We start from the raw sequence: 27,397 nt of genomic DNA, 5'->3' as shown, positions 1-27,397 counted from the left end.
CTCTTCAGCCCCAGTATGCCTCCCTTTTACTGGTTGAAAGGAAGAAGCCCTTTATACATCCCAGTTCACTTGCGATATGTTCTAACTCCCATTTTAGCATAGACTCAGTCTTTTGAATGGTTCTGAACGAATGTTTAGGTAAATTTTCTAGTCATTTTATTTAATTTTATTTCTAAGATGGCTGTAGTGTTGCTACTCACTGCTCAGCAGTCTATATCTTAGTTTCTTGTTAACCTTTCTTATTTATTTTACAAGACTCTAGTCATAGGTGAATAGACTGTACCTTTTATATGGTCTCTCCTGGGGTTTATCTGGTATGTTTTCTGAGTTACCCATATTGTCATTTCATTATAGTTTAGACTCTCTCAGGACTACTGTGACTTTCTATCAGTATTTGTATACACTTATAGTAACATTGTCACTCCTGCAATGAGACTGAATCATTTCAAATAACAGCCTCTAGAACTTCCTGGTCCTATTGTTTGAACAAGCTAATTTCTCTTTGCTTTCATCATCTAACAATAGTCATATTAATGATACACAAACATATAGTATTGTAAAGATTAAATGAATTAATACATGTAAAGTGTCATATATAAAGGAAATAAAATGATAATTAATATTAACAATGAATCATAAGTGTTAGAAGTTCTATTGAAATAATTCTTATAATTTGAGAAAAGTGGATGAAAATGAGTTTACAATTATTGTGAATCATAATCTTAATTTCATGGGCTGATTAAATACAACATCTTTAATGTCAGCATGCTTGATTTTGACCTTCCAGATAACATGGAGGTGAACTTAAAAGATTTCTTAGAGAAAGTGAAAAATGCTCCAAGCTTTAAGGACTCCATAGGTACGTGAGTACTTCTGCTTCAAGAAGGTGACCGGGAATTTGCTTTATAACTTACGCAAATTTAAATTAGTTATGTATTTTAAAGACTTACGTGTGTGTGTATGCACGCATATGTGCCTGAGAATGGTCCTGTGGGTGCCCATGGAGGCTAGAGACATTGACTCTCCAGGAGCATGAATTACGGGTGGTCTGAGTCCCTCAGTGTGTGTGACGGGAACTGAACTGGGGCAATCTGTGAAGAGCAGTATGCACTCTTAATCACTGAGCCTTTTCTTGAGCTCCTAGATGTGTATTTGTAATTGACACATAAGTTATAAACATAAACCTTGCCTTTTAAAATATATCCTTTATTGGTTTTGATCACAAAGTCATATACCCTGCCTCAGCCTTCCCGTGCCTGGGACTACAAACATTCACTACCACACTGAACTCATCTTGTTTTAAAACGTGCACATTTTCTTACGGATCTCTTATTTTTTTCATTTCTCACAAAACTATTCTCACACACAGGCTTGTGTCCTTTAAGAGCCCTGGTTTGAAGTGCCCTCCCCGTGTCTGCTATTCAGCTAGCTCTTGCCTCAGGCCTTATTTTTAGTTCCCTTCTGGGGCTGACTTGCTTCCTGAGTCTGTATTTTTCCTTACTATGAGTCTTTCCGTATTTTGCTAATGTCTGTTTTCCATGAGAGTCAAAGAAAGGAAGCATGAGAGTGTGGAGCTTTGAGTCTTTGGGTGCTTGTAAGTATCCCCCTTTTACCTTCGTCTTCCTTGGTTCTGTGTCCGTCAGTCACTTTTCTTAAGGCTGTGACAACATTCCTGACAAAATCAGTGTGAGGAAAGGCTCTTCTGCTGGATTCCAGTCTGAGGGCACAGCCCGTCGTGACACAGTAGGGCGGCAAGAGCATGAGGCAGTCACAGTCGAGAAGCAGAGAGAAATACACACTGCTGCTCAGCCCTCTTTCTCCTTTCCATTCAGTTCAGGACCAGCCCGTGGGATGGTCCTGTCCACGTGCAGGCTCTCTCCTGTTCAGTGTCAATCTTTCCGGAACCACCCTCGATAGACTTAGCTAGAGATGATTTCTGTGTTCGTTGTAAACCTGTCAGGCTGACAGCCAAGATTAAAGATCATGACTAGATATTCAATGTTGCATCTGTTAAAAAGCTTATCATCTAGTAGTTGTTGTGGAGTTGTTTGCCTTCCTATATCTATCCAGCCACGCTTTCTATTTGGTATACATATGTACATACATACATATATACATATATGTATATTTATTTGTCTTATATATATTCTCAGTTATGGGCAGTGTTAACAAGAGCTGGAGGAAGAAGTTTTCTGGGCCAACAGACGTTTGTGCAATTATGTCCCCCAAGAGTAGTATTTATTAATAATTTTGAACAAAATGACAGCATGTTTACATTTTGCTCCTCAGGTTCACCCTTTTGTTGTATCGTCTCTTTTGTTTTAGTAGACAACTTTTAGTTAAATAATGCAGTGTAGCTTTGGTTTAAAGGTTATTTGTAACATGTTACAGTGGTCTCAGGGGCCCACATGTGAAGCAATCTGTGGCCCAGTGTTTTGGGCCATTATTAGTTTGGGCAATAGTTTGACTACCCAAATGTGTCTGTCTGAAAGGTACAGTAGTTAAAAGCTTTGGCTTTGGACCTGTGTTGCCTGGGTTTGAATTTTGTTCTTACCATGTAGTCGATCAATTAACCAATGTACTCTTCAGCAAGTCAACTTAATCTTGCTGGCCTCAGTCTCTTCACCTGAAAGATGGGCATCCTAACAATTACTTTTAAGGTTATTGTGAGATCGACTAGGTGAGGTGCTTAGAGCAGTGTCGAGCACTAAGGTTTTAATGATTGTTAGCTCCTGTTTTTAAAGCTATGTTCAAAGTTTCATGTATGTTTCCATTATTTGATGCAACTCAAGTCAAGTGGTGGTTAGTGCATGGTGTCTGCTGTTGAAATATTTTCTTTGGTTGTCTTTCTATAGTTACACAGCTACTCCTAGCCACTCCCCAAGTTCTCCACAAGGATCTAATTGATGTCTCTGACTTCAAGGAGTTATTGGTGAATGACAATCTTCATTCCGCTAAAGCCATACTGACGGAAGTGTTAAAAAATGTGCCTGAGCATGGTAAGTGCTTTCAATCTATCTGCCTTAAATGGACTGTTCTCTACAGGTGAAGGAAGAAGGTATCTGGGTGGAGCACACAAGATGGAGGGTGGTCCTGTACCAACTGCAGTGGGGTGACTGGTCACGCTACCCTACTTGTGTGCCAACTCAGAGCTCCACAGAGACAAATAAAGCAGGGAATCCAGGACCCATTCTGTCCCTGTGGGAAACCAACGGCGGTGCTTATGGAATGAGGTAATCTGGTGAACTGATTGGCATGTGCTGTGATCAACCAGAATTCTATCTGTAGAGCAGAGAAGGCTCCTGGGGCCCCAAGTCAGGTGCTAATCCACCAGACCCTGAATCACGGACAATAGGGGCTGCTGCACACAGTGGTGGCTCAGAGAGGCAGATATTTACTAATGTACAAGATAACTTTATTATTTTAATGACAGGTGCGGTTGGATGTTGTCTTTACTAAGTTCTTAAAATGGTTTGGAGAATATTCTTTCTATTTTCTTCCTCAAATATTTAGTAGAACTCACAAGTGAAGACATGTACTGAGAGATTGTTTTAAAATTTTAGTGTGTGTGTGTGTGTGTGTGTGTGTGTGTGTGTGCGCGCGCATGCACACATGGTGACCGTGGAGGCCAGAGGTCTCAGATCTCTGGGGATGGGGTCACAGGCAGTGGGAAGAAAAATAGCAATAATGTCATAGATTTTTAAAAAATGAATCTGTTTTAATATATTATCACTAATATGATGAAGTCAATAAGTATTTAGAAAGAAATAGAATTGCAAATTTTAGAGAATGTAAGAGACAAGAGAAAAGAAACAGTACATGTTGACCTGTCTGTTATCTTAAGTTCTAATATATTTAGAAACATTATTTCTTTCAGCTATTTTTTCCTTGCTTTCTAGAAGAAGGCAAAGTTACCGTTAAAGATTTTATCATCAACTTTGGGGATACCTTGACAGCTCTAAAGTCTGAACGTGAGTTTTTCTTAGAATGTGTTTAATGCTCACATTTGGAAAGACAAACTGTGGCTTGCATATGAAAACAGTCTAGATTTAGATAAAGCCCATGTAAGATGCAGTATGAAGACAAACAGTGCAAGGTAGATTATTTGTAACTTTGCTTTGAGTGATGATGCAAATGTTACTAAATGTAACGTAAACCTAGAATTGTGGGCAGTTTCACTGAGAGTGCTGGAGAATTATCCAGTGATGTTTCATTCTCCGAGACCACTCATGATGCACATTTGACTTCTGAAATGATTAGAAAATTAAGAACAGTTAGAAAACAATTTTTAAAGGGTTTGGCAACTGAGTGGAGTAGATCATTAAGACTATTTATTATTTCTTTACATTATTAAGCACTGTATACTATGTTTATACAAATTTATGAATAACATATAAACTTAGTTAGCAGTATGGTTCTGTGTAACTGCTACTGTAAACAATGTGTGAACAATCCCGTCCATAAGAGCTCCATTGTGCTGTTTTAGGATCCGTTTCCTACACTAGCCCCTAGTGTAGGGACCACTGCTACTCTCTGTGATAAACTTCCGGAAGTTACCATGTCTAACTTTCTACCCTTTGACGAACATCCTATTTTCCTCCTGACAGCCATCATCACACTCTGCTTCTTGGATTCTGTACAAGTGACACCATCCAGTAATTGTTCACAAAGTAAATTTCCCCTAGGTTCAGCTGTTTTTGCAAATGACAGGATCCCCTGTTTTTTGAGGCTGAAAAGTATTTCATAATTACTTTACTTTTGGGACAGAGTCTTGCCATGAAGTTCATGCCGGCCTGGTACACACTATAGAGCTCAGTCTGTCCGTAAACTCGAGGTGATCCTTCTTCAGTAGGTGTGGTGGGACACATCTGTAATCCTATGATCACCAAGCTTGGATATCTCATTATGTTTAATCATGTTTTCATTCCTATCTTTCCTAAGAAATTTACAAAATCTGTAGAACAAAAATTCTAAATAATTCCTGAAGAATGCAAAATTATATTTTACTTGGAAGAAACTAGAAAAATACCTCTTTTCTGGAGAGGACTACCTTAAGGTCAATAATTAGGTGACCTTTTAATATATATTTAATACAGTCTCAAAAAATAAACCAACAAGCTTGATGTATATATAAATTAGCATGTCAAAACTAACATGAGAACACTGAGGTGGAAGAGCTGCTGAAAGCCTAACCTACCACGTCTTTACATTTTTATACCACAAATCTTTATAATCACATCATTTGATACTATTGCATGAAAAGTTAAAAGGTCAAAGTGATATAGAAAATCCAGGAATAGACCTTATTATGGTTGACATTTATTAAATGGTTACAAAATACTGGTATCATTTGAGGTTGCTATAGGAAATAAGATAGGTTCTCTTCCAATGAATTATCGTTTTCCAATGAGGATGGTGTGAAATTATCGTTTTCCAATGAGGATGGTGTGAAAACTGGGTAGGCAAAGGGGAAAATATATATATATATATATATATATATATATATATATATATATTCACAGATAGGAGTAAACTACAAACTCTTCAGTATTTAAGCACAAAAATGAAATCCTAAACACCTCAGTGGTTTGGATATAGGAGAAGTCTTTCTGTTTTTATTTCAAAATATAGATGTAATTACAGTGCTTATCTTTTTTCTGTTTTGATATTTTTCTACAAGAATAAGGTTTTGAATTTTTTTTAAATTTTTTAATTTATTTATTTATTAAAGATTTCTGTCTCTTCCCTGCCACCGCCTCCCATTTCCCCCCCCCTCTCCCAATTAAGTCCCCCCCCCCAGCCCGAAAAGCAATCAGGGTTCCCTGTCCTGTGGGAAGTCCAAGGAACCCCCACCTCCATCCAGGTCTAGTAAGTTGAGCATCCAAACTGCCTAGGCTCCCATATTTGGTTTCTAGCCATAAACCAAGGACATTGAGCCTATAATTAGTGATCCTAGAGAAGCTAAATAAGGAGAACCCAAAGAAAAACATATAGGCATCCTCCTGAATATTAACCTTCAGCAAGCGATGAAAGGAGACAGAGACAGAGACCCACATTGGAGCACAGAACTGAAATCTCAAGGTTTTGAATTTTTAAAAATTATCGTTTTGCTCTTTTGTGTGCATTGGTGTTTTACCTGCATATATAGCCGTGCACTGTGTGCTTGTTTGGTGCCTGTGGAGGCCGAGAGAGGGTGTCAGATGCCCTGGAACTGCAGTTCCAGACAGGTGTGAGCCATAGTGTGAGTGCTGAGAACTGAACCAGGTCTCTGGAAGAGCTCTTATTGACTAAACCATCTCCCAAGCATACAATGTTTACATTGACCTCATATTCTAGAATCTTATGAAATTATGGTTTTAGGAGATGTTTCAAGTGGCATAGCTGTCTACCATAGATGGTCAATTTTCCTCTTATTTAGCAGATGGTTGCCCTTATCTCTGCTTTGTATGCTGGCCACAGTCTCTGGCAGAGCGTTGGGTAAGGTGGAGTCTTTTTTATGTTTCTGATCTTAGAGGAAACCAGCTAGTGTTTCAGTGTTAGGTTTATTGTTAACTGTAGAATGTTCATTTCCACCCCCAGGTTAAATAAATTCTCTTCTAATTCTGTGGTCCTTGTCTCTTCCCAGGAGAGAAAGAGCAGCTTTACAATGCTGACATTGACAGAAATAATCCTAATGCCATTTCTGACATTAAGGAGAATTTAAAGGCTATAGGAATCGACCTAACAGACAATGAAGTCCAGAAGGCGCTGGATAACACTACTCCTTCCAGTGAGTGGTCATTTCATCAAAAAACCGACACTTAAGATTATCTTACTTTAGACCAGCGAAGGTGCCATATTTCTCGTGTCATTCTCCTAAGTGTTCAAGGAGCTGTAGCCAGCCTATTTCTTTTTCCTCCTCTCCCTCCTCCTCTTTCTTTCAGAAAAAAGAATATTTCTCTTACTTTTTAAACTAAAACATTTGTATTAAAGGAAATTTTATTTATTTACTTCAATTTTTTTTTTTTGCGGGGGGAGGATGGATTTTTCACTCATACTTCCATATAACAGTTCAGAATTAAAAACAATTAAGGCAGGAACTCAAACAGTGCAGGAACCTGGAAGCAGGAGCTAATGCCGAGGCCATGGGGGAATGCTGCTACTGGCTTGTCCTTATTGCTCAACCTGCTTAAAAAAATATTGTTGATTATTTTTGAGACTGTGGGTTTTTTGTTTTTTTGTTTTTTTGAGACAGGTTTTTCTGTGTAGCCCTAAGTGTCCTGGAACTCACTGTATAGACCATGCTGGCCTCAAACTCACAGAGATTCACCTGCCTCGGCCTCCCAAGTGCTGGGATTAAAGGCATGCACCACCACTGCCTGATGAGACTGTATTTTAATTACATTTCTCTCTTCCCTTTACTTCCTCTAAACCCTCCCAGACATTCCTCCCTGCTTTCCCTCAAGTTCATGGCCTCTTATTTTTCATAAATTGTCACTGTATGCCTATATGTCTTTGTATGTACATATATTCACAAATATAATTTATTGAGCCCCTAAAATGAAGGAACATATTTTAAAAGTAATATCCCTGATAGGTTTTATTCTAGATCTGCTTATCACATGTTCCAAGATAATAGTTGGGTTTCCTTTTTATTTTTGTGTTTTCTAACATTGGCTTTATAACATCAAGTAGTCTTTTTTTTTATTTTTTTAAGTCAGAGTATCTAAACTGTCCCTTCCTTTTGTTAAAGGTGAGGTGGTACAGTTGAAGGATATCATCAGAGGACTGGCCAACACTGATATATTTAATGAGTGCCAGAGTAAGTATAAAATTTGAAAAGCTGCAGACAGAAGTTTCAGGTTTGTAGGCTTCTGTGTGTATTTACATTTTTGGTATGTGTGTATGCATGCGAATATGTGTGCTGGCATGTGGGTGGGTGGAACTTTGTATTCAAGAGGCCAGAGGTTGATGATGTCATCGTCGTCATTCCTCTCTACCTTATATAGTGAGCAGGGTTTCTCACCGGAGCCAGAGCTCACTGATTGGGTCTAGTCTACCTAGCCACTTTGTTCTGGGGATCCTTTGTCTCTTTCATGGCCTGGGATTACTGGTGGGTCACCATGCCTGCTGGATGTCCAAATTCTGGTCCTCACTGTTGTCTGCCGAGCCAGCTCCCTAGTTCTTGTATGTGTCATTTTTAGCAGAGCCCCTTCTTGGCTTCTTGCCTACACCCCCAGGTGCTGGTCTCTACTGTGCTTATGTGGTGTCTGAGACCGGAGACTTGCCAGGCAAGCTGTCTAAACTGAGCTACATCCGTGGGCCCTGACACCGTTAGGGGCACTTTGATGGTTGTTGTTTAGTTTTGTGAGTTGAATGCTTAAGATAATATGTCTTAATTTATGTTATTTTCTAGTTGAGCATCAAGACCTCTAAATTTTATGGCACTTCCTATTTAACAAAGGAAAAAAAGAACTGGTATTCTAGAAAATGAATACATTTTCTTCATATCAGGTTGTTTGTTATGGGTCTGGAAAGATAGTTCAAGAATTAGGACCCGATTCTATCTGCAGTCTTCATAAAAAAGTCCAGCATTGCTGGGTGGTGGTGGCACATGCCTTTAATCCCAGTACTGGGGAGGCAAATGCAGGTGGGTCTCTGTGAGTTCAAGGCCAGCCTGGTCTACAGCTAACTGCTGTAGCTGAAAGTACTAGCCCTGCTTTTATATTTTTCCATCAAAATAGGAATAGAGGACACAAGCAACATTGTCGATAAAATCACTGATGAAAAAGTTGAAGTTAAAGATCTTTTATCTGTCATAAAGAGCTTTGAGAAATCTTTACAGGAGAAAGACAAGCCTGGGGAGTTTCCGACTTCTGAAATGGATGGTGAGTACTTAGTTACTTCTCAGGTCTTGCTTTAGGGGACGCATGCTCAACAGCCTCTTTTTAAACAAATGATAACACTGTGTGTTAGGGAGCTTTAGGGGAAGCATGCTCCCACAGCCTCTTTTTAAACGACCATTAACACTGTGTGTTAGGGAGCTCTTTATGAAACTGATGCCCACATATTAGTCAAGGTGGAGAATGTTTGGAGAATCTTCATTTGGATGAGACTAATAGACATAATCTTGTTATTAATGTTTCGAAACCGAATTCTCATTCATTGTTATGCAATAGTTAAAAATATTGTGTTTCTATTTCTTCATCCCTGGATTCTAAAGGTGACACATGGGCTTTTGGGTTCTTTTGGTACAGGATATAATATTAGTCCCGTCACCATTGTCTTAGTCATAGAATGCTTAGACTTGATGAGCTGCTAAAGGACAAGATGTGTGTGACTTCTGGGTCCCATTTTCTTTGCAAGGAGAATAGATGTGCACAGCTGGCCGTACAGTGGGCAGCACCAGTGCTCACTTAGCTTGGTCTAGCTGGCTACTTGGAGAGAAATGCAGTCATAAACTTTTGCCTCTCAGTTCTGTAATTCCTTCTTTTTTATAGTAACTAAATAAATCTGCTTTTAATATTTGCTCAACTGAGAAGCTTTGGCCTAATGTTTGCATCCTTGAGTTATATTATGTTTACTCAGTATGGGACCTTTGGGGGTATCTGCTCCATTTGTTTGTTTTGCTGTTTTGAGAAAAGGATTCATAGATCCTAGACTGGCCTTGAATTTATTGTGGCCATGGATGATCTTGAACCTCTGGTCCTCCTCCTCCTACCTACTGATTGCTTAGATTACAAGTGTGCACCATCATGCCTTGTTCATGAACTCCTGGGAATCAAACCCAGGGCTTTGTGTAGGTAAGCAAACACCTCACCAGTTGAGCTTTATTCCCAGCTCATAGGATACCTTTTTATATATATGTGCATATATACATACACATACACATATATGTATGCATATGCATGTATATATATTTATCTTGCTTATATAGTCTAATGTATTATTTAGCTAACTATAAAGTACTTGAATTTCAATTGATACTAAACACTCTTTGAGGATAAAGAATATAAAGAGTATGACTATTTGCTGTGAACATCTTTATTCTATCGTATGTTACATTTTGGATGTAAGCAATAACCCATAAGTTAATTCAGAAATTTATCTGAGAGTAACGTTTCTAGAAGAATAAAGAGATTTGGGGATGAAGATCTCCATGAAAATACAATGAAAGGATGATAACAACCTGGATGTTAAATAGTCATGCAAATTATGTGCTCAAAGCATAACTTTGCAGCCATTGAATTAAAAAACTGCAATGACATAAAACATGAAAGGTAAAATGTACAGAAAATACATAGACTGTATCTTCATGAATAGCCTTATTTTTCAGACACATGTGCCAGAGAACTTGGGAGAATGGAAGTTAAAAACTGAGGAAGTGGTGGGTTGTTGGAGGAGGGCTGCATGTTGGTTCCCGGCTGCCCGTTTAGCTTAGACCCGAAATAATCACACAGAAACCATATAATTTAAATCACTACTTGGCCCATTAGCTCTAGCTTCTTATTAGCTAACTCTTACATATTAATTTATCCCATCTCCATTAATCTGTGTAGCGTCACGTGGCAGTGGCTTACCAGCCAAGTTTCGGCATGTCTGACTCTGGTGGCTGCTCCATAGTGTCTCTCTGACTCCGCCTTCATTCTCCCATGCTATAGACCAAGCCAGTTTCATTATTCATTAATCAACAAAAGCAACACAGAGACAGAAGGAACTCCCACACCAGTGGGTAGCTTCTGCGGTGGTCTAGGAGAAACTTGTATGTTCTGATGTCTGCGGCAGCAGTGACTGTATGTGGCTGTAAACAGTCTGAGCTGACCTCCACTAGCCTCCAAGAACACTTATATTTATATTTCAAGATGTTCAAATTGGCATTTCATAGTCTATGTTGACATCTGAATGGGGCCATCCTGGTCTACAGAGTGTTTTCCAGGATAGCTGGGACTACACAATGAAATTCTGTCTTGAAAAACCAAAAACCAAAACCAAACCAAACCAAAACAAAAAACCCAGGACCCCCTAAAAACCTTGAATCTCTGTGTGTTGTGTATGTGTGTTGTGAGTGTGGGAGGTGTGTGCCCACACGTATTTTTGCACTCCCTCAATCTAACCAATGTGCTGTGATCACAGAAATTTGGAAGTTGAGTGGAATGATCTTAAAACAATTATTGCCTAAATACATTTTAAATACTTATTTTTATTTTCTGAGTATGAATATTTGCCTGCATGCATATAGGTGTAGCACATATATGCCTAATGTCCTCAGAGGTCGGAGGAGAGTGTCAGATCCCCTTAGCGGGAGTTACACATGGTCATGAGCTACCGTATGGGTGCTGGGACGTGAACCCCAGTTCTCTTCAAGAGAAGCCGATGTTTTTAGCTTCTGAGCCATCTCTCCAGCTCCTGGTGTCCTGTTTTAAACAGACTCATTTAAACCCTACTCTCTTAACTTTGCAGAAAAAGAAATGATCTTAAAAAAAGCAGTTATTTCTTTCATTGACTCATCTAGTCCAGCAACACCATTCAACAGTAAGCATAATAAAAGAATAAAATTAAAATTTAAAAATTATCTTATGGTATTTTAAGTTTTTCTAAAAAACTGTTTGTTTTATCTTTATTCTCAGCATCTTCCCCATGTTTCCTCTGCCTTATTTGAAATGTTATGTTATATCCAGACTTCTCCTTCCTTAGCATGTTTAATTTGTATTTTGAGTATAAATTACTTCTCTCAATATACGTATACTGCATTGTAGAAATGTCTCATTACTCTAGTGGCACATTTCCCTCACGTCTCTGACTCTCTGTGTGGTTATCGTCTCACTGATGAAGGTGCTGGGAAGGTCAGAGCAGTGAAGCTCGCAGACATGCTTGTGAAAGAGGAAGGCCCCTGAAGTCTAAGACAAGGCCTTGCTTTTTAGTGTGCACCAGAGTTTTCTTTCACAGTTTCCTTTCCTCAACTCCTTGGCTTCAGTTTCTGCTTCTTAACCTCCTTCTCTGTACTGCTGCCCAGGTGTCGGCAAGCTCAGCTGCTGGTGGTACAGTGGAGTGGGTAGCAGAAACGCCTCTGAGAGCAAACAGTTAACAACCAAAATGAGCTTCCTCAGAAGTTATGCAGAAAAGGAGCTTTTACCTACCTACCGTGTGATTTTGTTTGTTGTTTGACCTCTAAAAACAAAACACAGATGTGTTTTAAAAGCTTTTTGACTCAGAATGCCTTTAAAGATATATACCTACTTGGTATATATACTTGGTAGGCTGTGGGTACCAAGGATTAAAAATGACTTGATCTCAATGTCAACATCTGTTTTCATTTCCTCCTGTATTTGCAGGCTTATTGAAAGAGATTACATCTCTTGATAATATCAGAAAAAATAAGATGGCTGCAAGTGAACTGGTCTCCAATATTATGAGTACTGGAATTCCAATAAGCCACAATACGATGCAGGAGATCCTGAAACAGGCCTCTGTCAATGGTGAATTCTTTCTTATTGTACAGTTTCTTCTTTGCAACTGTTTGGTGTCTTTTTAACATGTAGATATAGTTTACATGCTGTATAACCCACCCCAAGATGATGATGATGTGTGCATGTGTAATGAGCCTTCCTCTGTCCTGCCAGCCAGCTCCTCAATAATGACATGGAGACTTATTATTACTCAAGAAAGCCCATCTTCAGCTTAGGCTTGTCCCTCCAGCTCCTATAGCCTAAATTAACCCATTTATATTAGTCTATATTCTCTCATGTGGCATTGCTTTTCTTCCATCTTGCACCTACTGTTTTCTTTCCATATCTCCTGGCTTCTCTGCCTTTTTTCTTCTCATAGTCTTCCCTGTCTCCGGAAGTCCCACCTAACCTCTTGCTGCCTTGCTATTGGCTATTCAACTCTTTATTACATCAATTACAGTACAAATATTCCACAACATTTCCCCCTTTTGTCTAAAAAGGAAAGGTTTTATCTCTAACATAGTAAAGTTGTATATAATAAAAACAATTATTAGATAAGAATTACATCCATAATGTCTAATACATTTGTATTTGACATATTCAGAGAAAATACTTTATTATGTATCTTATCTTGATGAATTTAAAGTCTTATAAATAAGCCATTTTCTATCATAACTTGTATTACCATCCTAAAATTATCTTTTTAGACCTCTAAACATTTTCTTAGATAAGCAACTTAAACTTTTATGTTTCTCAACTTCATAGACTTTATATTTTTATGTAAGTTTTTTTTTAATTTAGTAGCAAGGAAAACTGTAAAACTATAACTACCTAGTCCTCAGCCCCATAAAAAAAACTTGAGAAGGATATGTCTGAGTAAACAGAAAGCACAGAGCAAGCAACTTCCAAAACTATAGAAATGACAGAGATATCTGGCTGCCTGGATAGTCACCCAAGGTTTCTCTGTAAGTTTGGGGCATCCATCTTTTGCCTACAGGTCTAGAATATCTGATAGACTTTTGTGAAGCAGGAATTTTTGAAGGACTATCCTACCTTGCCTTGGCAAAGTTTGTCAAATGCCTTCTTTTGCGTCCTGCTTGTCCAGTTTGGACAAGCATGCTGTCAGCAGTTGAGGCAATGGCAGTTTCTTTTCCCATTGGATAGCTTTGCCACAATGGAAAGTAAATTCTATATGGAGGTTCTTTGATGTGTATCACCTTCTCTGAAGCTTGGTGCTGCCAGGAGCAGATGTGTCTCACGGTCACGAAAAGACTTATGTTATTAAAATACCTTAAATGCCATATTCTGTAGGCCTTGGAAGTATTTAAAGACCATCTGTCTAAAATATATTTGTTTGACCTTAAAGACATACCTAACATTACTATGTTTGATTATTATAGATGGCTAACTCCTAATCTGTCTTTATTATCCTAAATAGTCTTCAAGAACTAAAACTTTGCATTTTTAAATGAGTTGCATAGCTATAATATCTCAAACAAGAATAAAAACATATACAATATAACAAAAATAACCTTAAATCTGTATCAATATACAGAAATATCTTAAACAAGACTAGAAACATATATAGAATATTTTCTAACAAAAATAGCCTTCATTTTGTATCCACATACAAAATTCATACCAAAGTGAAATATTTGAGATTAATGGTTGCTTTTTAGTTTAAAGTAGATTCAATAACCTGCCCTTTTATCTATTTTCAGAAAGAGATCCTTGAATCTAACCTTCCTTGCTTAGTTTCCTCCCTTACCATGACCAGTAACAATTTGCAGCCAACCCCCCATAAATACATAAGCTGCATTTACCACCCAGCTCTGGGAAGCTGGGAAGCCCTCTTTCCCGAGTCCCCGTGAGCAGCAGCCTGCTGTCCTGAGTGCTCTGCTGTAGCTGGCAGGCATGATTGCTCTGTCTGTGTGGTCATGCCAGCGCATTGGAGCACCGAATGGAGTGTCCTTTTCTATCCCACCAACTACTCCCAAATACTGAGATAGACTTACTATGAAAGCTCAGCCCTAGCTTAGCCTTGTCCCACCAGCTCTCGAAACTTAACCCATTTATATTAATCTACATTCTACCATGTGGCATTACCTCTCTTCCATCTTGCACCTCCTGTTTCTTCTCTGTGTCTCTTGACTTCTCTGCCTTTCGTCTCTGGCTTTTCTTCCCAGAGTCCTCTATGTCTCTGGAAGTCCCACCAAAACTCTTCCTAGCTACTAGCCATTCAGCTTTTTTATTACACCAATCACAGCAATACACCTTCACACGGTGTATGAATATCTCACAACATACACGTGCATTTGTGTGTATGTGTGTGTGTAGTTACACATGTGTTTGGAGTTTGCATGTGAATGTGCTTGTGTGAGGAGGCCCCCAGAGGCCCTTCATTGTCCTTTTTCAGGAGACATCCACGTTGTTTTTTGAGACAGAATCTCACATTGGTCTGCTGCTTGCTGCTTAGGCCAGGTCTGCTGGCCAGCAAGCTCCAGGGATTCTTTTGTCTCCATCCCCTCAGGGCTGGGATCACAAGAGGTTGCCACCACACCTGGCTTTTCTAGGGAGTCAAACTCAGATCCACTTTTCTGTGAGTCAAGTACTTTGTCAACTGAGTTATACCCCAGTCCTATCATTTTTACTGTTTTATGATTTAAAAGTTTCTTCTTTCATTTGTATATGCGTAGGTGTGTGTGTGTGTGTGTGTGTGTGTGTGTGTGTGTGTCGGCACTTGACCAGTTGAGTCATCTCCCAGACCCCTCTTCATATTCCTGATTAAAGTCATTCTTCCAGTTAAGAGACAAACTGACCTTTGAACTCTAACGAAAAGTCAGGTGGAGATAGATAGATGGGCTATGATATAACAGAAGGTAGACATATTGAAAACACATTAAAATTTATACTTTTTTCTCCTGGACTTATTATCAGAGATATACATCAGAGTCTATTTTACATATATACATATTTATGTCCATATATAAAAATTTATATTTTATTTTTAAGTCAAGTAAATAAATATAGTTCAAACTCTGTGTAGAGCTATCTCAGATAGCTTTGGTTTGAATCCTGTTTCATTTCAAAAGTTAGAATATTTGGCTTTTTTTTATTTTCTTTCATAGTTATTTAACGATGGGTTATTGACACCTGCCTGTCCCACCTTCTGTCATTTAGTGATCAGTAGCACTAACATTTTGGCATTTTATAATTATGGCCTTCTATTTTTAGAAAATGATGAAGTAAGTCTCAAGCAAATTTTGGAGATTTTAAGTACACATAAACCAGATCCTGTATTGGAAGGTGGGTCAGCTGACTCTGACTTCAAGTATTTGCCATAGTTTTTATTGTCTTAAGATACTATTTTTGAAGCAGCATTATGAAATATAGCTTGTATATAAAATTTATGTTTTTATATTTATATTGCATGATTTGGTGAAGTGTTGGCCTATACATGCATTTGTGATACCCTCATCACAGTTAAGGTAATAAACACATCCTACCTCCCAGATTTTCGCCACATCCCTTGATCTCCTGCCTTCTCTACCTTCTTTCTGTTGACAGAGATTTCTGTCCCACCATGTTTCACAGCCGTTTAGTCCCAAATAAACACACAGAGTTCTACATTAATCATAAACTGGTTGGCCTAGTAGCTCAGGCTTCTTATTAATTCTTACATCTTACATTAACCCATTATTCTTGTCTGTGTTAGCCATGTGGCTTGATAGCTTTGTCAGCGAGGGATTCTCATCTTGCTTTTTATACAGCTGGGTGACAACTGCAGACTGACCTTTCCTCTTCCCAGAATTCTCCTGTTCTTGTTACCCCACCTCTACTTCCTGCCTGGTTACTGGCCAATCAGCATTTTATTAATAATAATACAAATGACAGGATAAAAGACCATTGTCCCACATCATCTTTCCACTTATTACCTCTAGCAATCACTTATCTTTCTCTCTTAAGATTTATGTTTGCATTTAAATCCTTTTTGATGGCTTCCTTAATGTGGCACAATAGTGTTGACATGCTTCAATAACTCATTCTTTTATCATTGAGTACTATTCCATTTTATAGGTGTAGTGTGGTTTATATATTGACTTGATGGTATATATTATGATGTCCTTAGCTTGGGACTTTTCACCCAAAAGCTGCTGCAAATATAACACACAGGTCATTGTATAGGCATGCTTTTACTTTTGGTTAATTACCAAGAGGTGGGTAACTGGGAAATATTATGAGGTATGATTAAGTTTTTGACAAACTGTTGAGCTGTTTTATAAAGTGGTTACAACCTTTTATATACATTTGCATCTGTAGTGGAAGTATTTGAGCACTCCAGTGTCTCCACGTACTTGCTAACTGTGTGTAGTAATTTAACTGTTCTCAGCAGTGGGAGCAGTGTGTCACTATGACTTTTCTTTGTGTATTCTGATGGCTAATGATGTTAAACATATTTTCATTTCCTTACTTTCGTTTTGTATTTCTTTAGTTCGTGTTTTCCCCTCATTTTTAAGTTGGGTTATTTTTATTCTTTCTTTCTTTCTATTTTTTTTTTTTTGAGACAGGGTTTCTCTGTAGCTTTGGTTCCTGTCCTGGAACTAGCTCTTGTAGATCGGGCTGGCCTCGAACTCACAGAGATCCACCTGCCTCTGCCTCCGGAGAGCTGGGATTAAAGGCGTGCACCACCACCGCCTCACTGTTTTTATTATTTCTTTATATATTATGGGTGTAAGTGGTTTATCAGATACTTGCTTAGCAAATACTTTCTCTATGTCTTTTCTTGTCTCTATTTTCTTAAAAGTGCCTTTAAAAGTTCATTAGTCTTGTTTTTAGTGATCTAGTCAGTCACTTTTCTCTTTTGTAGATTGCGCTTATTGTGTCATATGTAAGAAACCATTGCCTTGCCAAGTTCTCAAAGGTTTACATCCTTTCTTGTCCTCTCCCTTTTCCCTTCCCCCTCCTCTTTCCTCCACTCCTCTTCTCTGTCAGGTCTTGTTATAGGGCCAAGCTAGTTTCAGATATTGGTGTTCTTACCATGGTTTCTTATGGTCTTGTGACCTTTGTGTCCAGTTCCTGTGCATTCTTCTAATCTTTTTATAGTTTTACATTTATATTATATGGTCCATTTTGAATTATATTTTTAACTACTGGAATTCTTTTATTTTTAGTGGTATGCCCAATTCTCTTATTTATGTGTTCATTTTGAAACCGAGTTTTTTTTAAAGATTTATTTATTTATTATGTATACAACATTCTGCCTCGATGTATGCCCACACGCCAGAGGAGGGTGCCAGATCTCATTACAGATAGTTTTGAGTCACCATGTGGTTGCTGGGAATTGAACTCAGGACCTCTGGAAGAGCAGGCAATGCTCTTAACCTCTGAGTCATCTCTCCAGCCCTTGAAACTGAGTTTTATGCTGTCTCCAGGCTGGTCTCCAACTCTTAAGTTGTCATCCTTCTTCAGACGCCATCTCTTAGTTCCCCTTAGTTTTTCACACTGAGACAAAAAAAAGGCTGGTTGCCTCAGAGAAATACTCAGGATGATGGAGTTTATGGCTAGTTTGATTAGTTCTGCAACCGTGGAGACAATATTGTGACAGATATTTGTCAAGCAGACTGAATTATTGGTATATTAATGTTAACCACATAGAACACAAAAGCATTTACAACGAAAAAATACAAAGTGACTTTGAGAATCTCCATTTGCTTTCAGATATACAAAGAGCCCTTAATACTGTCAAGTTGATGGGCTCTGACAGGATTCAGATTGCCAAGTTAAAGGATGCTTTCAGTGACCTCAATATTCCTTTAAAGCCGGAAGAACAGCAGATGTTAGAGGAGACGCTCGATGCTGACGGTATGTATGAGCACCGCCACTCCATTGGCCTTAACAGAAGAGTTATACCGAGAGCAGTCACTACCCTTAATAGAATTTTTTTTGTATGTTTGAGCTTTTGAGACAGTGTCTGTGCAGTCCATACTGGCCTGGAGCTGTGTATCCCAGGCTGTCTCGAACTCTTGGTCTTGCTGCTTCAGTGGTCTGGAGTTGTGTATCCCAGGCTGTCTCGAACTCTTGATCTTGCTGCTTCAGCCTCTTGAATCCTGGGATTGCAGATGCTCGGTGCCACTTTGGCTAATAGAGCATCTTAAAGAAGTTTAGTAAGTATGTTTAACACCACCCTTTAAAGTCTCCTTTGTTGATTCCACTGGGATCAGCCATATTTGATTGGAACACCTGGTGAAACTGAGGAAGGTATATTATCTGGGAAGGCTGGAGTGACTTGGAACTGTTAGGAAGAATATGAGAGGGCTTTCTGCTCAGGTTAAGATGTTTATGACTTGAGGCTGAGTGTGAACATCCAAAGCTTCCAGACAAATGGACATAGAATTTTTAAATTGGAAAGCTATTAATTTAAAAAAATTAATTCATGAAGTTAGAATGGAACTATATAGGACAAGGAAGGGGCATGGTGGGGTATGAGGATGATAGGAGCTGAGTCAGTGTAAGCAAAGGGCATCATAGGTTAATAAATACATGGCACTAAACTACATGTCAGTTTGCATGTTGAATATTTACCAATAGCAAATAAAATTCAAAAATTTAAAACATGATAAAGTGAAAATAAAAGACATGGCGAAACAAAACCAATTTCTTTTGTTCATTATTAAATAAGCTTGGGCATTGCTTCATTCGTTCTACTGACTGGGGCACTACATGACATTAACATCAGGTATGTGTTGTCATTTACGTGAGTAGAACCAGTTCAAGTTGTGGAGTGTGATGGACCTGATAGTCAGTGGCACTGTGCAATGTATAAAATAAGTAGGAATGTTTACATTTAGAAAGCACTTGGTGGGTCTCCTTTCATCGCCTGATGAAGGTTAATATTCAGGAGGATGCCTATGTGTTTGTCTTTGGATTCACCTTCTTATTTAGCTTTTCTAGGAACATGAATTATAAGCTCAATGTCCTTTATTTATGGCTAGAAACCAAATATGAGTGAGTGCATCCCATGTTCATCTTTTTGGGTCTGGCTTACCTACTCAGGATAGTGTTTTCTATTTCCATCCATTTGTATGCAAAATTCAAAAAGTCCTTGTTTTTTTACTGCTGAGTAATACTCTAAAATGTATATATTCCATACTTTCTTCATCCATTCTTCCGTTGAAGGGCATCTAGGTTGTTTCCAGGTTCTGGCTATTACAAACAATGCTGCTATGAACATAGTTGAGCATATATACTTTTGTTGTATGATAGGGCCTCTCTTGGGTATATTCCCAAGAGTGGTATTGCTGGATCCAGGGGTAGGTTGATCCCGAATTTCCTGAGAAACCGCCACACTGCTTTCCAGAGTGGTTGCACAAGTTTGCATTCCCACCAGCAATGGGTGAGTGTACCCCTTTCTCCACAACCTCTCCAGCAAAGGCTATCATTGGTGTTTTTTATTTTAGCCATTCTGACAGGTGTAAGATGGTATCTTAAAGTTGTCTTGATTTGCATTTCCCTGATCGCTAAGGAAGTTGAGCATGACCTTAAGTGTCTTTTGGCCATTTGAAGTTCTTCTGTTGAGAAACACCCATTGCTCTTCGAGCAGATGAGGGAGGGGAACTTGATCGGGGGAGGGGGAGGGAAATGGGAGGCGGTGGCGGGGAGGAGGCAGAAATCCTTAATAAATGAATAAATTTAAAAAATAATTAAAATAAATAAATAAATAAAAACAAAGACATCAAAATGTTGAAAAAAAAAAAGAAAGCACTTGGTGGGAGAAGATTTGAAAACAGAAAAGTACTGACTGGAAGTCTATCTCAGTTGATAGAGTGCTCACTTTGCATGCATGCAGCTCTGAGTTTGATCTAGAAACCACAGGTAGTGGAATGCCCCTGCAATCCCAGCATTAAGTAGGTGGAGGCAGGAGGATCAGAAGCTCAAGGTCATTTTCTGTTATACGATAAAAAGCTCACAGCATAAGTAGACATATAATGAGAACCAAATCCACAAGGGTGTGGTGGGGTAGATTTTGGAGTTGAATTTGAAGTATGAGTTAGAATTAGACAAAATTCAGAGGTGCAGGGAAGGAGTCTCAAAAGAGGTAAGAATATTCAATGTGTACAAAATGTAGACATTAAGGGGTATTAAGGGACTCCAAATAGTCCAGACGACCTGATGTCATTTCATATGTGAGATACAGGAAGGCCACCAGGTTTTAACATAAAGACGAAACATTTATCTTAGGAGATATTTGTGGACAGAGAGTTGACAATGTGCGATAGGCAATGGTCCAGGGTGGAAACAGTAACTTAGAAGATGATGGGTGAATGAGAGAAGAGCAGGGACAGAGCACGAGGCCGTTAAGTTATAAGGACCTCAAGAATTAATCAGAGAGATGGGAAAGCAAGCAGGAGGAAGCTGTCTTAACAAAGGAAAGCAAAGTCAGTGTAAAGGAGGGAAGTATTAAATTAGACAAGAATTAGAAAGTGCTCATTAGCTCAGAGGTAAGTGGTTGACTTGGTTCAATTGGTAAGAACAGGTTTAGTGGTGGTTGACAGAAGCTAGCCACTAGTGGTTGGAGCTGTGAATGAAGATATGAATAAGCCATTTCTTTCCAGAAATTATCCCGAGATGGAAATCGAGGGATAGAGTGGTAGTTAGGGGGAATGTAGGATGAGAGAGGGCTTTAAGGAAAGTAGACGCATGAACTGGTTTTGATGTGAATAGATACACAGTGGAGATAGCATTCTTGATAAAAGTCCATGGTGCATAAAACTATAACAAGTTTTCAGGGGGCTCTAAGCAAACTGATGGAGCTCACTGTGGATATCCATCATGTTTCTTGACGACCAATTTAATCTTTGTACTGTCTTTCTCTTTATAGAAAATGGAGAAATTTCCCAAAGGGATACTCTTTTAGCACTGAAAAGCAGTAAGCGTTTGCAGAATTTTAGAGGTGAGAATAATTAAGAAGTTTTATGCACATTTAGAACTTAGGAAAAAAGCTGTAATTGTTGAAACTGATTGCCTATTTACATGCAAATATTGCTAATATTTTATCATGTTGAATAAATGGAATACAGTAGTATGAGGGCTCAGATGAAGGTGAGCTTCTTATGTTCACGCAATCTGGCTTTCAGCATTGCTTATAAATCTTTCTTTCTCTCCCTCCCTCCTTCCCTACCTCTCTGCTTCCCTTCCTTCCTTTATCCTCCCTCCTTTTGTTCCTTCCTTTTTTCCTTTTCTTTATTAGTATGGGGGAATTGAATCCCGGGGATTATACAGCTAGGCAACTGTTTTACCACTGACTAGGCAGCTGTTCTACAACTGATCTGTACTCTAGCCCTATTTATTAATTCATATGTGTGTGTGTGTATGTGTGCGTGCGTGCGTGTGTGTGTGTATATACATGTGACTGTGTATGTCGAGAAACAGAGGTCAGTGTTGGGTATTTTCTTCAACCTTTCTCTATCTCATTTTTTGATACTGGGTCTCCTTCACTGAACCTAGAGTTTCGTGAGCTTAGCTGGCCAGTGAGCTCTAAGGAGTCTTCTGTACCCTCCCATCCCTACCTGCATATACACAAATATGCTTTTTACTTTTTATTATTAATTAATTAATTATGTATACAATATTCTGTGTGTATGCCTGCAGGTCAGAAGAGGGCACCAGATCCCATTACAGATGGTTGTGAGCTACCATGTGGTTGCTGGGAATTGAACTCAGGACCTTTGGAAGATCAGGCAATGCTCTTAACCTCTGAGCCATCTCTCCAGCCCCCACAAATATGCTTTTTATAGGTACTCAGGTCCACATGCTTTTTGGCAAGCGTGTTACCCATTAGCCATCTCCCCACTACCTTACTATTGATTCTTAGTTTCCTGTTTTATTGTAGCTTATTTATTATCTGCTCCTTAGTTTCGTGCAGTTGCTCACATCTCTCATTCATTCATTCCGAGCTGATGGTTTTGTATTCTCAGAGATAGACTTCTAGCTTCATTCTTATGCGTTAATTTTTTTGAGCGCTGTGATTTTCCCAGCACCACTCACTGAGGAGACTTTTCTTTTCTTTTTTCTGGTTTTGAGACAGGGTTTCTCTGTGGCTTTGGAGCCTGTCCTGGAACTAGCTCTGTAGACCAGGCTGGTCTCGAACTCACAGAGATCCGCCTGCCTCTGCCTCCCGAGTGCTGGGATTAAAGGCGTGCGCCACCACCGCCCGGCTTGAGGAGACTTTTCTTAAGCACATCTTTAGCCCCTTTGTTGAAGATGGCTCATATTTTCTTGACTATTCTTGGACAAGCTATTTACAGTACAATACATACATGTACAATAACTGTATTGGTTGTAGCATCCACCCTAAATATTCCATTGGGATTTTTTACATTTTTAAATTTAGTGTTAGTATCCTTTGAATTTATTAATACAATGTTTGTTCCAATTATTACTATATTAGCCCCTATTAAAGTGTTTGTTCTTAAATAGAATGGAGGCAGGTATATGCGAGTAAATTCCCCATTACATTAACATTAGTTTCCAATTATTAACCAAAGTTTAATTTTTTTTCTAAGGGTCTGTCTTACATTTGGTTCTATTTCATGTATGTTAAATGAAGGTTAAATACATATTTAGAGCAAGTAAGTACTTAATGTAAATTGAACTGAACCGTCATGTCTTTAAATGAAAAACTAGCTATCTGTACTAACTTTTGAATTACAGTTTAAAGTTTTCTGTTTAGAATTTAATTGAATCTAAACTGAAAATATTTCCTTTTGGTAGAGGTTGATGAACTTGCAAAGACTCTGGACAGAATCATGAGTGAAAAAATTAGTATTGATGATATGAAGCATATTTCCAAAGGCCTGGGACTTCACATTTCAGATGAAGAACTACAGAAGTTGGGTTCAGACATTCCTGTTGATAGTACGTATTTTCTTTTCAGAGTCATCTATCTGTCTGTCTGTCTGTCTGTCTATCTATCTGAGACAGAATTTCTCAAAAAAAACCTTGTAGCCTTGACTGTCTTGGAACTCGCTCTGTAGACCAGGCTGACCTCAAACTGACAGAGATTCACCTGCGTCTGACTTTCTAGTCCTGGGATTAAAGACGTGTGCCACCTCTGCCTGCCAGAGTCTCTTATTAAAATTCCACATAAAGTGGTATATAGTTTCCCTTATAAATCCATGGAGTTGGGTGACTTAGAGTTAATCGTAATAAGTGCATCAACAGTTGGTTTTCCTTTTGTGGCTGGATGAAACTTTTTTTTCTTTGATTTTTTTCTTGTGTTTTCTTTATACTGAGCATTCTAGGGAAATATAATTTTTCCTTCTCCACCTATCTCTTTACCATGTGAGATTTGAATAACAGGTACTAGTTAGAGGCTGTGAAGCTCTATCAATCCCATGAGATAAATCCAGTTTGATCTCCCCACAATCTTCAAAGAGTTTGGCTGTTGATTTTAAATTCCTGGCATTGTTTCCTTACTTTCCATGGAGGCCTTGTGGTGCTATTTTCTCCTTAGGTTCCAAGTATATGGCTGGTAAAAGGCAAAGGGCTGCACACATCCTTGTCTGACATGTATATGCATTTCAAGTGGAGTCTTCTTGAGATACCATGGTTGAGTTTACTTTCTGGCAGGTGAATTATCACCATGTAAGTGTAATCGTTAGGTAGGACTTGTAATGCTGGAAACCAGAGACTATAAAATCAGGGAGAGAAGCACTCCAGAGCAACCCCTACAATTTGTTTACGGTGTATGCAAAACTCCTGTAAAATGCTCATTGGCTCTCCCACAGAAGGGCTTTTAAGAGTTGTTCTAACCATATTGCTTTTCAGTCATTCTGAGTTGTATATCCTAGAACCGGAGTTAGAAACACACAGGAATAGCTTTGGTTTTGAAAGTTAAGTAAACATGCATAACTTTTAACCCAAATCTGCACGTTCTTTCATTTTCAGAAGAGGGGAGTGCGGATTTAAAAGATTGGCTGACAAAGTTGAAAGAAATGCCACAGTTCGCCAAAAGTTCAAGTAAGTGGGAACTTTTCAAAGACAGTTGGGGAGGAATATATTCATTTTCATTGCTTGCAAATGTGAAGTTTCCAGTTTTATTAAGCAGCACACATTTATGCAGCAAATACGTTTTGGCTTTGGAGTTAACAGGAATCTAGCCATGAGCTTTTATTGATCTGTGTTTTCTGGAATATCCATGTATCATTAAAAACCCAGTAAATAGCTGAAGTCTATCTGGGTAATTCATCTTTCTGTCCAAGCTTCTGATACAAGATGGCCGCCATCAGTTGCCTGTCAGACATTTTGCTGAAATCCTGGGGGAGTAAGCCTATTATTGTCCCTTCTCTTTTCCATTCTATTAGCTCTTTATTAGAAGGAGATTTTTTTTTATCATGAGAGTCACTGTTGAAACATGTAGGAATAAAAGGGAAAATGCTAAAACTTGCAGAATCCTCTCATGGGATTCTTCCTTTTCATCCACTACTCCAGTCATGAGACACTGGATGCAATCTAGCTTTAATGTAGTTAACTGCTAGCTCCACTTTGCAGAGATGTCTTTAGAACTTTTGAATTTTCAAAGTTTAAATGAATTGAAACAAGGTTATAAATATATAGCTATTCTGGGTTCCTTGGATCTGCTTGGAGTAGCCCATTCCTTGAGAAGAAATGAGGTAGTTTAATGGTTAGTCTTTGTCTTCCCAACTTGAAGCAAAACTGCATTCAAGGTTCAATTTGGATAGCTACAAAAGTATTTTATCCTTTGAATCCAGGACTTGGGATGTGTTCAAAATTCTATGTGCTTTTAATAGACAAAATATTTTATCTTTGATCCTTCAGAATGGGCCTGATAAGACTTTATAGGAATATTGTTCATCAACTTCTTACAGAGTTAGTGTTTATGAAATGATGGTTACAGAGCTTATGGGTTTTTTTGTATTTGGAAATAATTTATACATATACTATCAGAAGTAAATATTACATTTTTATTGACATATTAATTCCATCTTACTTATGTGATATTGTTGTGTATTGATACATGTGAACAATTTACTTTAAGGAAAATAAATATTTGAGAGTAGTCAAACTATGACAAGGTTCCCAGTTTTAAAGAGTTCTAAATTTCATTTTATTTACTTATTTGCCATGTAGATATGTATGGGCATAATGAATGTTTGATGGTCAGAGGACAACGTATGGGAGTCAGTTCTTCCTTTCCATCATGGGGGTCTGGTGGATTGAATTCAGGCTGTCAGGCTTGGCAGCACGTGCCTTTACACACTGTGCTGGCCACCAGTTTTCCAACTTTTGGCAAGCGAATTACTTTATGAAATCTTGAGGAGTATAAGTAGATATTCTGAGGTTGTTCTTTACATAATGTTATTTTTTCAAATTGCACTCAAAATTTTTATTAGAAGTTTAATAAAATTAGCATACAAAGTACTGTGCCTCATTAATGGAATTTTCATAAATACTTAGCTCTTATTGCTCCTCTTTTATTCTCCTAGTTTCCTGTACCCCCTTTTGCTGGCTCCCTCCCTTACTCCAACATCTCTCTTTCTGGGTTCATTATACATGTGTTCTATTATCACTTTCCCTCCCCATTTATTTCATATATGATAATTTCATATATCTATAATTTAGTTATCATAGTGGCTAAATGTTTTGCCTACAAAATTAAATACTTTGCTCTTTAAACTTGGCTTTACAATTAATCACTGTATTTGGGGGCAGAACAGTCTTTCCAAAGCTGTTTTCTTTTCTTACGTCTTTAGTCAAGTAAAATTGAATAGCAACCCTTCCCACTTGAGCTGTGATTTAAATTGGGAGATGTTACATGCAAAATACGTCTCATAGTTTAGCAAGGTCAGACTGCAATAAGTGGTAGACATGACCGTTATTATTCAGGATATTTCAAGTGTTTTTGAAATTTCCTACACTGTGTATTTTTTGCCCCTAGAAATGCAAGGTCCCTTGAAAACTCTGACCTCCATTAGGAGAAATGAGGCAAACGCTGATGATCTAGTCTCCATTTTGAAAAACGTGGGGGTTGCATTGTCCCAAGATGTGATTGATGCAGCACTGAAGACCGTGGGACCCAGGGGTGAGTACTTAATGTTCCTAAGTACCTTTACTCGGTAATGTGAGTCTTCCTGGACTTTCCAAGTCCGTGGAGTGGGTTAGCCTGGGCTATTTTCTACCTACCTCCTAATGAGATTCTAGTTACTGTTATCCACGCTCTAATTCTTTTCAGCAGTGCTTTGCAAAGCAGGACATGCAGGGCCAGTGGGTGTCTAAGTGGTACAGCGAGTCTGTCTTTCTGACTGATTGTATCTCCAGAGTTCAAAGCCACGCCTATAAAGTATTTTCCAATGGAGCAGTTACTAGAGTTGCCTGTTTGCTTTATCTTATCATTGACTTTCCCCTTGTTCTCTGACATTATTTCTTTCAGAGGATGGAACATTGAATTTAGAAGAGCTTCTGAGTCATTTGATCAAGTCACAGCTCTCATCTGCCTCTGAAAGTAAGGTTTTTATTTTTTCATTGAATGGAGATAAAAAAAAAAAAACAAACCTCAGAGGGCCTTTTCAGGGTTAACACCATGAAAGGCCCAATGGAAAGGCTTAATTTCTAATGACTTTGTGCCGTGCACGTTTAATCTGTACACAACTGAAAAAGACCAGATAACGGGCTGGTAGTTAGCTCTTCTTCTAGTCTGGGAGCCGGAGTCTGGATGACTGCAGTTTTCCACTAACGGCCTCGTAAAGGTAAAAGTAACATTAGTTAAAGTGAATGAACCAGCGCCTAGGATTAAATTACTTGGTTGTAACCAAAGTGTACTTAATAAACATGTTAGCATATGATAAATCACAAGTTCTTAATGCTACTTTATAGTTCTTCACTAAGAAACAAGAGAAAAGTTTTATTGTTGATATTAAGACAATTTTTTGTTTGAATTTTTTCTTTTGATATTT

This window comes from Microtus oregoni, unplaced genomic scaffold, assembly GCF_018167655.1.
Source record: "Microtus oregoni isolate MIOR12 unplaced genomic scaffold, Mior012 000048F_ref0000485, whole genome shotgun sequence".
NCBI lineage: Eukaryota > Metazoa > Chordata > Mammalia > Rodentia > Cricetidae > Microtus > Microtus oregoni.
Note: the sequence above shows the minus strand (reverse complement) of the source record.